Raw genomic sequence first — 14,394 nt, 5'->3', positions numbered from 1 at the left:
TGTTTTTTCAACAATAGAGAAAACTTTCTCAGTCACTACTGCTATAAAATATTACCATAGTTCCCCGGGTAGAATCCCACACCGACTTTACGCCCAACTTCGCGTACACGAATTTCCCCGGGTGATGTCCTAGGGTCTGAGGATTGGGTAAGTCAGCCTAGCAGGCCTTGCCTAGGTCGATAAATTTAACAAATGCTCAAAAAATAAAGGAATTGTCCGAATTCTGCCAACTTGAAATTCTTAAAATTGCTTAAAACTGATATTGGTCGCCATAAATTAAAACACAAAGCCCATTCTTGTAAATTACTTTGTTGTTTACTGTCGCTAAAAATAAGCAGCTCGCTAACTGCGGCTAAAGTAAAGATAGACAACACGCGGTCCGTCCCTGAAAAGACCTGCCCAGTGGGCTAGCTGATCGGATTCACAGCGTGAAGACTTGCGTGTTTCCACAGAGATTGGCTGCTAAAAATAACTCGTTACATCATGCAAGACTGATTTCTTCGCCCGAATATTGTTTTGATAGGCTATTGAATCGTAGGTGAAAACCACCTTGCAAAACGATCGTCATTTCCGTCTGTTCATACACTAGGCCAAGGGAATCCCGGGGTATAATTCCATTCTCCCCCCCCCCCCCAATCGGGACAGTTTGGCGTTCATGGGGATGAAATTATACCCGGGGAACCACGGACTAATATTCCCTTCATCACAATGGCAAGTAGTGGATACTTCTTGCAATTATTTTTTTTTTAATTCCAAAAATAGGGACGTACCTATTTTTTGGTGTTTTTGACATCCGAAATCGGGACGTCGATTTGAGATAACAAATTTTGAAGTATGATTAACATTTTCGGGTATCCAAAGCTGTCATGTCCTAAAAAGCTCCCAAAAAAGCTTAACCAAAACCATGGTAGGGCTGGGGTGGTGTTGGGTTACACCAAAAAATTTTTATTTTTTCACAATTTTGCAGATTTGGTCAAACCACAGAACCAAAGTTGGCGGTTTTAGAAGTCAAACTTATCCATTTATCATCTACTAAAATAGTCTTCGTTGTTTGACATACCTCCTACATGGTTTGACAACAACAAATTTTCTTTCGTTCTTCGTTCAAAATCTGCTTAGTGACACACATGCGTAATAAGTAGAATAGTTATCACAATAACTACAACCACTGCTCTGCATACTGCATGTCACGCATGCGCTGTATGGTGGTAAATAAAACGTGCCTCGGTCAATGATTTATTTTCGAGTTTGCAGAGAGTTAAGAATACAGAATACTCATTTATTTTACATATTCAAGTATAATGACATGACTATGTTGTAAACCAGTAAAATTACACAGCAGTCGTAAACAAAAACTTCTTAATACTGACGACACGTACGTTTTTCTGTGTTTAAAGTACAGTAACTGTGCACAATTAGTTTTTTTCTGCACCACTTTCTTTTGGTTTTTTTAGGCCTAGAGGAATTCATTTCAACGATTGTAAATAGTCTATCAAACTAATGCCGCCAAAACTGTCAACTTTTGCTCTGTGGTTTATCAAGCCACAGACCTCTAGGTTCTAATTCCAGTAATGGAGGTCAGTCTGGTCAGAATAGTAAGTTGTGTTTATATGAATGCATTTATGCTACATATTCAATCGTTACAAATACTCTTGATTTTATTTTGTCGCGGATTATTGTTTATTGATCTGTATGGTAGTCTTGTGGTAGACCAATATATTATTTATTTTAACAAAACTGACTGAATGCTGCTGTCGTCGTCGTGTTTTGTACGTATTGCTATAGTGTATTGCACACCAACAGCAGCGTCAATTGCCGTGTTCATCGTGTGTAAAAGACTTTAGGTAGGTAAGTACATTCGATTCAATACTATAATGTAAAATGTTGTTCAGATCAGATTTTTACTAAAACACACGTTACACCTACTAGACGACAAGCAGTAGTCGACTTACCACAACTACCTAAGTTCACGCTAGGGCCTAGACGTTCTGTATACTCTCGCGATAGAAAACAAAATTTCCGTAAAATATTAAACACGTTCGATCCAATACCATTAAGTAAAGACCGTGTTTGGTTAGATCCCTTTTTTTCATTTTTATTGAACACATGCACCTGCTACATTAACACGACAGAGGCCTAACCCTACGGACGATCCCGTAAACAATTGATCAACTACATGAACAAGGTATGCATTATGGAGCTCGCTTACCCTCTCACGATGAAAAACAAAATGTCGGCAAAGTTCCTTCTGACCTTAAGGTCACAAAGTTTGGTAGTGGCAGGGAGTGGTAGTTGGTAGGGCTATTTATAGTAAAGGTAAAGGTAAAAAATTTGATAAAAAACCAACCAACCACCTAGCATAAAAGCGTATGTGCGAGTGTTTGTGGGTGCCGTGTGTGGGTGAGAAAGCGTGAGTGCCGCACCCCGGGGATCTCTCCCCACCCTCCCTCTCTCACCAGCAACAACACTCATATTTGTTATAGGCTAGGGAGCACGTATCGTTCCATTTATCAACTATCAAACACGTTCGATCCAATACCATTAAGTAAAGACCGTGTTTGGTTAGATCCCTTTTTTTCATTTTTATTGAACACATGCACCTGCTACATTAACACGACAGAGGCCTAACCCTACGGACTGTCTCTTATACACATCTAGATGTGTATAAGAGACAACCTCCTATTTCATCGATTATCTTCCAGTCTAATGCTGAGAATTCTGTATCTAATTCTTCCAAATCTACAATTTCTTTGGGAGTGCTATCTACTGCTGAGAATTCTGTATCTAATTCTTCGAAATCTACAATTTTTTCGGGAGTGTTATTTAAGTTTTCAGGCGTTTCATTTTCGAACATTCTACTACTGGTTATTATCTGATTGTCAGGTGTTCTCATTGACCCGTTGATTGTCCTGTTGATATATGGTTCGTCGTTGTCAAGTAAATCGAATATATGAATACTTGACATGGATTGGTCGTTCTGTTCTTGATACGGGGCACTAGCCTAGAAGAGTACGTGTGCGTGTGTGGTGAGGTGTGTTGCGTGAGTGAGAGAGTGTGCGCACCACACCCTGGGGAATTGCGTGTCCCGTCCCCCGCACATCATCATCATCCCCGGGGACTCTTGATGACGGCGGCTGCCACACTCAGGCTACGGGGCACGTATCGTTCCATTTATCAACTATCATACACATCGTATAAATGTAGATGGCGCTATTTATGATATTATGGTGGTTGGTTCGTTTGGTGGTCGCCGAAAAAACTTTATCATCATCGTCCCGCATGATTGAACATAATAAGTCACGTGACTAATTTACATATAACGTATTATTAATAACACAATATAATTACATATATTATTAATTTACATATAATGTGTTAATTTGCATATCAGGTGACATTTAATATAAATAGACCTACCAACTACCACTCACTGCCACTACCAAATTAATTTTTGAAGAGACAACATATACGTCATCACATTACGTCATAATCGTATGACGTCATTCATCTTGCATATTAATTAGGTCAAAGGTCAAGTATACCGGTAAGTCTCATTGTCACCGTCGCAATCAATTTGCATATCATTTTGGTTTTTTATTTAAAAGAACGAACTGAACAGTATTAACAAGTGATTCCATTTCATGTGTTTTGGTGTTTTAAGTTCTGTCTGTAATTTTTATGGTAAATTTCGTTTATTTTGTCTCTAACTGAGTGTGAAAAAGATGCTTGCCTAAAAAACATCAATGAAGGGAACAACGAGATCATTGCTAAAAATACCGGAGCAAAAATCGCTCTGCAGCACATCAGATGCTATTCTAAATTACTAACATTGTGTATACAATTTAGTAATTTAGAAAAAACAGTGATAGCCCTAAACGCTGATCTGGAGCTATGTCACGTAGAACATTCCTGCTAAGACCATCACTATTGTCTACAATACCGGGCAATAAAGGAATTGTATAAAGTTATCAGCAAACCTATGTTTCATTATAATTTCGAATTAAGAAATATTCTGGAATTGGCACCTGAAGACATAGAAGCAAAGAGAGTATTAAATTTCGATTCTGACGACAGTGATTAAAAACGTAAGTTACTATTTAGTATTTTCTTTATAGATAATGGCAAACATACCACCTGGGATAGGTATGCAACAACGGGCGGCAAGATGGGCCTTCTCCATACTTGCCTGCACTCAAGAAGGAAGAGATCAGATTAGAAACTTAAGCAACTCAATACAACGTGCTTATAGAGCCGAAAACGGAGATGTCCAAGCCAGACGAATTACAGGCTTCTTCGGATACCTTGAAGGTCCCGATTATCTGGAACCAATACCAGAATATGAACATATTCACGGATACATAGAGGAAGAGGGTAGACCCAACCCAAATTCATCATATAACACAATTTTCATGAGAAGAAATAGGGCTCGCGAAAACATAAGGATATTAACTACAGCACTAGGCTTTACATGTGAAGATTGTATTGTTCCGTATTTGGAACCAGTTAGAGATCTTGGCGCATATCGTCAGTACATGAGTAAGAACTATAATAACGAAGCAAGACCAGTAGTTAATCTACCTCAAGGAGGGGCTCCATTTCCACCAGGAGCTAGGTTACCTAGCCTTGGTATGAGAGATAACATGCCTGAAAATTATGATAACAATGATGGAAACATCAACAATAATAATGATGAATTAGACATAAATGTAGAACATGTGAACAACGTAATGCCATTTATGAATAGTCATGAGATAACATCAATTAGAAATTTAAAACTAATAGAGAATGAAATTAAAACTAAAAACATGCCAATGACAGAACGTTCATTCATGATGTTAATAAGAAAGAAATTTGACTTGAGCATGAAAACACTATCGACAATTAAACCAGCTATTAAAGCTTATCTTGAATCTAATAGCACAGAAGTAGTCACATTAGCAAATCGGTCATTCACCAATCTGTACACAAGTACGTAAACTTGCTAGTTGCTAACTTTACGGATAACAAAGTCATTAAGACAATGTTAATGATAAGTTTTATGTCGTATTGCACACGAAAATGATTAGATGGCCTAGTAGGGGTATGTTTTTACGGAAAAAACCCAGGTTGTGGCAAATCGACACTCACACGAATGATTCCTAGATATAAAATACATCACATTGCAAGCGACGCCAAGGCAGTAGGAAGTTTTAATGTCTCCAATCCAAACAACTGTTGTGTTAGATGACTGTTCAATGTCCTTACTATCATCCCAAAGTAATAGACAAACCATCTGGCCACACTGCGTGGGGGAAAAAATACATGGTGGAGTGTCCGACTTAGACCCAAAATGGGTAATAGTGACATCAAATGAAGAAATCCCTAAATTGCTTAAGAACTCAAGAAACAATGACTTGATAGGTCTAGAAAGATGATTCATGTGGATCGAAATAAACGAAGTGATAGATGATCCTGAAACATTAATACTAACTAATAACAACCGACACTTTCTTCTCGAGAAATTAATGATGATACTAATGAATGGGCCATACCAATGTTCACTGATCGAATTAAAGTACCTAAAAGAGTGTGTGGACAAAATGGAAACAGAAGAATTCTGCAAGAAATCATTCCAGAAATATGTAAACAAAAAACTAAACAAAGCTGAATATGAAAAGGAAGAAGAAGAAAATAAATGGAAAACTGAATATTACAGACGACTACAATCAAACATACCAGTTGAGTTTAAAGTAAATAAATTTAAAAATTATTACAAATTTAAAATGTAAATTATAATAATTAAAAACATTAATTAAAAATTTATTATTTTTTACAGCCTACAGAGGAAGAACTCGCAGTCACCGACGAAAACTCTCAAGAAGTTATGTCTAAAAATGAAATCGATAAAGAAACAGAAACATCAGACCAAGAAGAACATGACCAATCCATGTCAAGTATCCACATATCTGACTTACTCGACAATGACGAGCCACTTATCAACAACAGAATCAACGGGCCATTAACAACACCAGAAAGTCAAATAATAACCAGCAGCAGAATGTCCGAAAATGAAAACTCGAACACATAATCGAAACTCCAGAAGAAATAATAGATTTAGATTATTTAGATACAGAGTTTTCAGAATTAGTTTGGAAAATAATAGATGAGATAGGAGGTTCGTCTACAAACGAACCATCAACTTCAGGTGGTAACAAAGATCTCAATGTTAGTTCACAATCACTGCCACCGTTACCAACTAGAACTCAAGCCAGAACAGAGTTAGCCGTAATGCGACGATCACAATCAGTGCGTGACACAATCTACCATAATGATAGAACTTTCGTAGACACGAAAAATTGCTAAACAAAAATAATCAACAGAGACAGCAAACTGCATTAAGCACGAATTGCAAATTAAATCCAAATGGAGTTTGTACAACTCCATTTCATCTGTATCACAAATGTAGAAAATGTAAATGTTTTCTGAACAGACAAGTAAATAATCACGTAAAAGTATGCGACAAGGAGCAAAGTACCACTTCCAATCGTTCATAGCTTACCAATTCCTATACAATTGGCAGAAAGAATCTATGCAACATCATTTCAAAAAAACAGATTTTTGGAATGAACAAAAATAAATAATAAAAAAGAAAAAAAGTAAAAAATGAAAAAGTAAACGTATGTAAGTTTATAAAGAAGGAAAAAAAAGAAATGTATTAAGAAAGAATAAAAATAAATTATGTTGAAGAACAAAAAAATTACATTAAAAATGAATATTGTATTTATTTTACAATTGTGTTGTATATATCATAATAAAGAAAAATGATGGTGGTTATGATGATGATAAAGGTGATGATATTGTTCCATATACAAATTGATTGCGTCGAAAGCCAATGGTACTTACCGGTATACTTGACCTTCGACCTAATTAATATGCAAGATGAAGGACGTCATACGATTATGACGTAATGTGATGACGTATATGTTGTCACTTCAAAAATAAATTTGGTAGTGGCAGTGTGGTAGTTGGTACAGTAGGTCTATTTATAGTAAATGTCACCTGATATGCAAATTAACGCATTATATGTAAATTAGTCACGTGACATTGTGTTATTAATAACACGTTATATGTAAATTAGTCACGTGACTTATTATGTTCATTCATGCGTGACGATGATGATAAAGTTTTTTTGGCGATCACCAAACCAACCAACCACCATAATATCATGAATAGCGCCATCTACACTTATGATAGTTGATAAATGGAACGATACATGCCCCGTAGCCTAAGTGTGGCTGCCGCCGTCATCAAGAGTCCCCGGGGATGATGATGATATGCGGGGGGACGGGACACGCCATCCCCGGGGAGCGGCGCGCACACTCTATCACTCACGCAACACACCTCACCACACATTCACACGTATGAGTGTTGTTGCTGGTGAGAGATCCCCGGGGTGCGGCACTCGCGCTCTCTCACCCACACACAACACCCACAAACACTCGCACATACACTTTTAACTAGTGCCCCGTATCGTTCCATTTATCAACTATCATACTTATAGAGGGTGCTATTCATATAATTGTGGTGGTTGGTTGGTATGGTGGTCTCCAAAAATTTTTTACTAGTGCAGTCACGCTTGAGTGGTTTTATTAGATCTGATACATTGATGACGTTACACAAATTCACTTAAGGTCAAAGGTCAACTTATGAATACGTAATTATATGGTAGTCTACCACTAACCAAAATTGTTAAACAAACATCTGTCCTTGATTATTTTTTATTAAGAGCAATCCTTTTCCTACTCGTCTGCTTCCAGCTAAACTTCCTGTAGCAGTTAAATCTTGAGTGTTAAATGTAACCGGAACACCACCTCTAATGTCTGTAGGATTATCTCTAGTTAGATGAGGTCCTCCAACATCTGTTGATGTTGATGTTGATGAGGTCCTCCAACTAACCAAAATTGTATTTTGTTTAATTGGATAGTTCACCTTCTTCTTTATTTTCATCATAATTAAATTTTAAACTTTGTTGTTTTAATTTTCTTTTCTTTTGACCACCGCTCATTGATTTAATATCAGCTTTAAGATATTTGTCAATAATGCTTCTATTATCTTCATTTGACATTATATATTCTTGAATAGATATATTAGGAATTTCATTTTCTAATATACTATGAAAACGTCTTACAAAGGTGTTACATGTTTGATGACCATGAAAATTAATACTTAAAAAATTATCTCTAAAGTTCAAATTACTTGTAAATATTATCACCCTAGGGCACCATACAGAAGATCCTCCTTTTACAGGTACAGACATTGGCCAAACATCGAACAATTGCAATATAAATGTAGGATTCATCACTTCCTCTTCACCTTTACTACAATAAACTGTATGTCTATAATCATCAAATAAAGCTACTTCGTGTCTTCTATAACCATCAAACCAAGGATGCTCGCTATTACGTAATCCACTCCATTTCCAAATAGCCTTTGACCCGAAGCTTTTGTACACCCAATGCGTTTTGTGAATTGAGGTTTCGCCACTTACGAATAGTACGTATATCACTCGTTTCTCAACTCCTCCAACGGAATATGTTGTCATCTAAAAGAAAACGTATTGATACTACTGCTACTTTAAATCCTACGCAAGGTACAAGTTATACTGGTAAAACTATAGAACAATATGTAGCTGAACCAGAAACATGTAAAAAAATAAGAATTCATTCTTATTATAAACATGTAGTTCAATCTACTGATATTACAAGAGGCGGCGTTATACTGTAGCTGAATTTTCGTGGCCTATTCCTACATGGAAACAAGTTAACGTTGATGGAGTGACAGATTATTATCCTAATGGATATAGAAATACAAGAATTAATAATGGATCTATGGGTGCTAGAATTATAATTTTAGAAGAATATTCATGTGAATTTTCTTGTGCTGCATTTATGTCAAGTACTCCAACTACTGCTATGTACTGTGATGCTGCTGAATTTTTTACTTGGTTTCCTGAAAGAAGGAAACGTAAGTTCATGAATAATCAGAATAAACATGAAACAGCAGAATTTACGGCTGATCATCAAACTATATTGTACAGAAATAAAGAAGTTACAAGATATAAAAACTTTTTTCAGAGTGCTCCCGAAATGAAATTTCAATTAAATCCTGTTATTGAAGAAGGTGTAAATATATTTAATCCAATATTTGTATCTCAGGACGATACAGATGCTTCGTTGAATGTAGTTGCTCATGATGCTATTCAACCTACCAGAAAATTATTAGGTAAGAAAATAAACAAGCATGATTTCCTTGGATATAATGACACTACCATGCAAACGTCTGTTTTAAATTCAAATACAAACGTCACTGTACCAAGAACTTCTGAGCATGCACTATTCTGTGGATATTGGGGATTCTTTCTACCGAAGTATACTAACAAGCAAACATTAAAACAGATTATAACTGTGCATTACGAAGAAGTGTATTCATTCGACGATTATAATCCAGAACTATATGAAGTACATAGAGATTTAGACGAAACTGGTTCACAATATATTGGATATTCAAAGAAATTTGAAAAAATGCCAGAATCTTGGAACGCAGACGTTACAGCTATTTCAGCATGAGTGACATATACGGTAGAGTTCAAGGTAGCATATACGTATATAATGATAGAAATGATACTGACTTATCTGTACCATCGTTTAGCTTATCTCAGCTATTACAAAATGTAGAGAATGTAAATGGTAGTTTGTATTTCAACTATACTAGATTTCAATGTGTAATTCGTATACCTCTGCTAACAACAGAACAAATAAAAGAATATTTTGTTACCGATGATGAAGATAGTGATATACTGTAGATATTGAAGATGTAAATAATAAAGATGATGAAGTAAAAGATAATAAGTTAGATTATGAAACTATAGACAATGAAGATCAAAGAGTAAAAGATCAAAAAGAAATAGATTTCATAAATAAGTTGATAGATGACGCAAAGAAATTTAAAGAATATGTTAATAAAGAAAAAACAACAGAAGAAATTACGACAGAACAAACATCTGATGTTGTTACAGATGATACACCTGCACCTATACATGCTACAAATATTGATGATATTGATAATAATGATTCAGATGATGACAGTGATAGTGATGGCGGTGGAATTTCGTTTTGGGATTTTTTGGGCATTCTACTGGAGGTTATATGATATAACTAAACCTCGTAATTTCTTTTTACCTGTATCATTCATTACTGGGAAAACATAAAGTAAAGCTATACAGGAAGGACTTGATTATTTTTTCGAGAAACTAGAAGAACTTCCAGATACACTTAGAAATAATTCACCTGATAATGATGATGATAATGAATTAGGAGATATCGATCCAGATAATTTATTACAACCTATGACATTTGTAGAATTTCTAAATACTAGAACTATGTCGTGGAATGATAACTCATTTTTATAATAGGTTTACTAAATATATGATATCATATATGACTATCTCAGTAATGAAAACTGCTATAGAAGATGATAGGGAAGAACAGGAACTTAGTTTATTATATACTACTTTTAACGAATTTTCAGAATCATCTTATAATTATTTATATAATATATTTCAAAGTACTTCATTTTCTAATATACTGCATATTACTCATGAAATATTAAATAGAGAATTTATAACATTTCTCGATGGAAGGTTAGAAACTTACTTTAAAGAGAATGATGCATTTCCACCTAATGAATTAAAAAAGAAAACAGATGAGTTTAAAAAGGAAATAAGAAAGAAATTAGCTTTAGTAGATCTTGAATTTAATGATGATGCTAAAGATGGATTTAATGAATATTTTCGCATATACAGATTAATCCTGGACACAATTGGTGACAGCGAAGATATAATGTATAAGAATAAAGGTCCAGAAGATTACGAACAAGCAAGCGTTGATAATTTATATGCTGAAGTTATTAAAGCATGGCAAGAAGTAGAACAAGTTGATACATCAACAAAATTAAAAAGGAAATTCATAGACGTAGGACTAAGTCAACTGACTACCGCATTAAAGAAAGTATTAAAAAAGGAGTTGAAGTTGCATTTTTCAAAGTTGTGGACGCAGTAAATTATCCACAAGAAGGTAGAAATGTATGGAAATATCTACATGAATATAGTGATTCAGCAATTGATACTATATTGGACGATTACAGTAGATTGAATCCTCAATACACAGACAAAAGAATCAGCAATAAAAAATCACAGTTGAAACAATTTATGAAAGATGATTTCGAAATACCTACATACTTTGATACGTTATCAAAATTACAGAGAATCGAAGGAATAAAGGATGTTGACGCTGTTGATCCAGGCACACCACCATTCGATATTGACTATAGTATACTCACCAAAGATGATTTCTTTGACGATGAAGATGAAATTATAGAATTTGAAGATGAATATTCAGAAGACAAATATATTGAACCAGAATCTAATGAACCTTTGGAATCAGAGGATGATGAAGTAGATAACACTGAATTAGTTGATGGCGGTGGTATAAAACGAAAAGCAGATGGAGAAGTAGATCTAAGAGATCCCAAAAGAAAAAAAGATGATTATGATTCAGGAACAGATGTTGGAGGACCTCATCTAACTAGAGATAATCCTACAGACAGTAGAGGCGGTGTTCCGGTTACATTTAACATTCAAGATTTAACTGCTACAGGAAGTTCAGCTGGAAGCGGACGAGTAGGAAAAGGATTGCTCTTAACAAAAAATAATAAAGGACAGATGTTTGTTTAACAATTTTGGTTAGTGGTAGACTACATATAATTACGTATTTGTAAGTTGACCTTTGACCTTAAGTGAATTTGTGTAACGTCATCAATGTATCAGATCTAATAAAATCAGTCAAGCGTGACTGCACTAGTAAAAATTTTTTGGAGACCACCAAACCAACCAACCACCACAATTATATGAACAGCGCCCTCTATAAATATGATAGTTGATAAATGGAATGATACGGGGAACTAGCCTAAAAGTGTATGTGCGAGTGTTTGTGGGTGTTGTGTGTGGGTGAGAGAGCGCGAGTGCCGCACCCCGGGGATCTCTCCCCACCCTCCCTCTCTCACCAGCAACAACACTGGTTGTTGTGATTGTTGTTGTAGTTGTTGTTGTTGCAGTTGCTGTTGCAGTTGCAGTTGTTGTTGCAGTTGTAATTGCTGCTGCTGCTGCTGCTGTTGTTGTTATGATGTATCGAATTCCTACTTTAAGTGGAAAGCTTAATGGAGAGGGTTAAAAACAGTTAAGGAGAAAATACTGACGCTAGGGGGAAAATTGAATGACGTTAAGGCGAAAATAACACAGAGGATTTTCCCAAGTGCCGACTTAATGAAATTATTATTATTATTATTATTAATTAATTAATTAATTAAACTAGGCTCAGCCCAGGCTAGTGTAAAATTTTAAATTATTAGGCATAGCATACCTGTAGTAATCTACTTACTGGACCATATTTTTAATTAACAAAACAAGTTTGGCATTTATAACTCGTCTACAAAAACAATAATATTTTTCTATTTCTTTTAGGAATGTTTAAGAATAAGTGTGAAATTTGCGGTTATGAGACATGTACTTTGAAAGCATATGCCTTTCATTTCAAAATTCATCGAAATTTGCCAAATTACCAGTTTCCTTGTGGAGTCGAGGGGTGTTTGCGTAGATTTACAAATTACGAATCATTCAAAAGCCATGTTACCCGTGATCATTCAGCTCTTCGTAGACAATTTCATCTTGCAAAATATCAAGAATTAAGAGTTACTCTGTCATGTCATGTGCCCCAATGTGGCATTAACAATTTTAAGGATTTAAAAGAATTTCTAGGGCATCTTCGATCACATTTTGGATCAGGCAGAGAAATTTGTGTTATGATATGCTTGTAGTTATAATTACAGTATATAAGTATAGAACGATAAACTATGCTTTACTTCGTGGCGTGCGCCATTTAATGCTCACACATAGCAACAACATCAATCATCGCCTATAGGTGGCGGTAAAGCGTTTATTATTAAAGCGTTTAGAATGTTGTTACATCCTCCCATTTTTATAAAAGCTTCCCAATTATGTTTCTGAAGAACTATTTGGGAGTACGCATCTATTGAATCCAAAAGATTACCTAAAATGATTCATAATCAAGGATATAGAAATGATTCATAATCAAGGATATAGTATCTTAGTCGAATCGGTAGCAAGGAGGCTGGTTAACCGATGTTAACAGAAAGTTGAACTTCAATTAAACATTAACATTAATGCAAAACTTTAAATGCAAAACAGTTCATAACAGTTTTAACAACTTTCAGAGTTTGAAGAGTTCATGCAGATCAGTAACAAACATAATCACTCAACTTGATTGGCTCAAGGCGGATTCGTGTGGATCTCCGTAGAGGTGGTTGTTGGTCTATTGGTGTGTCTGGTTGGATCGCTGGTTTTGGATTGGTGTTAGGAGTAGGTGCCATAAATTGCGTGTTAGTGACATCTTCAATTTGATGTGGGTTAGTCGGTGGGTCACTAATATCATAGTCTGAGAAGTCTGGTTGTTCTTTGGTTTTCCGTAAGTGTTCACGGTTTCGTATGTACATGGTATTTCCTTGTACCACCTTGTAAGACCTTTCACTTAGTCTTTTGCATACTTTGGCCTTTTTCCACTTCTTCCCACCTAGTTGAAACGGTTTCATTCTAACTATGTCACTTTCATTGAGTGGTGGTAGATCTTTAGTTGTGCGGTTGTAATACTTTTCTTGTCTTTTTTGGTTGTGGCGTAGCTGTCTCATATCCACCTCATTTGTTTTCAATGGTTTGAGTAGCTGCTGTACAGTTGGTATGACTGTCTTCGTTCTACGTCCCAGGAAACGCTGTGCTGGGCTGGTGTCTACCCCTTGTGTGGGGGTATTTCGTACACTCAGTAATGCAAGGTTGATGTCATCACCAGTGGATAGGCATTTTCTCAATAGTCTTTTAGCTGACTTAACAGCAGACTCGGCTTTTCCGTTTGACTTACTGTTATATGGTGATGTTGTTTTGTGACAGATCCCCAAGGTTACAGTGAAGTCTGTAAATTCTGCCGAGGAGAACGGTGGGCCGTTGTCACTTATAAGTGTGTCAGGTATACCATATCGACCAAAATGGTTTATCAGCTTGTTGATTACTGATTTTGCATTGGTAGAATGGAGATGGTCTACTTCCCAGAAATTTGAATGGTAGCATACTGTTATCAGGTATTCTTTTCCATTATAATGGAATAAATCAATTCCGACCTTCTCCCAAGGGCGATTTGGAATCTCATGACTTTTTAGGGGCATTGGTGCTTGGGAGACACTCTTTTCTATCCACTGCTTGACCTCATCATTCATATTGGGCCAATAGACATA

General features: G+C 35.8%; 1 pseudogene; it reads left to right on the top strand.

Annotated features, from left to right (window-relative positions):
- The first annotated feature begins 11,858 nt into the window (after positions 1-11,858).
- Positions 11,859-14,394, top strand: part of LOC117125458 — a 6,267-nt pseudogene continuing 3,731 nt past the window's right edge.

This window comes from Anneissia japonica, unplaced genomic scaffold (assembly GCF_011630105.1).
Source record: "Anneissia japonica isolate Jap-2015-1 unplaced genomic scaffold, ASM1163010v1 scaffold1467_len401143_cov160, whole genome shotgun sequence".
Lineage (NCBI taxonomy): Eukaryota > Metazoa > Echinodermata > Crinoidea > Comatulida > Comatulidae > Anneissia > Anneissia japonica.
Note: the sequence above shows the minus strand (reverse complement) of the source record. Positions and strands in the feature narration are given on the sequence as shown.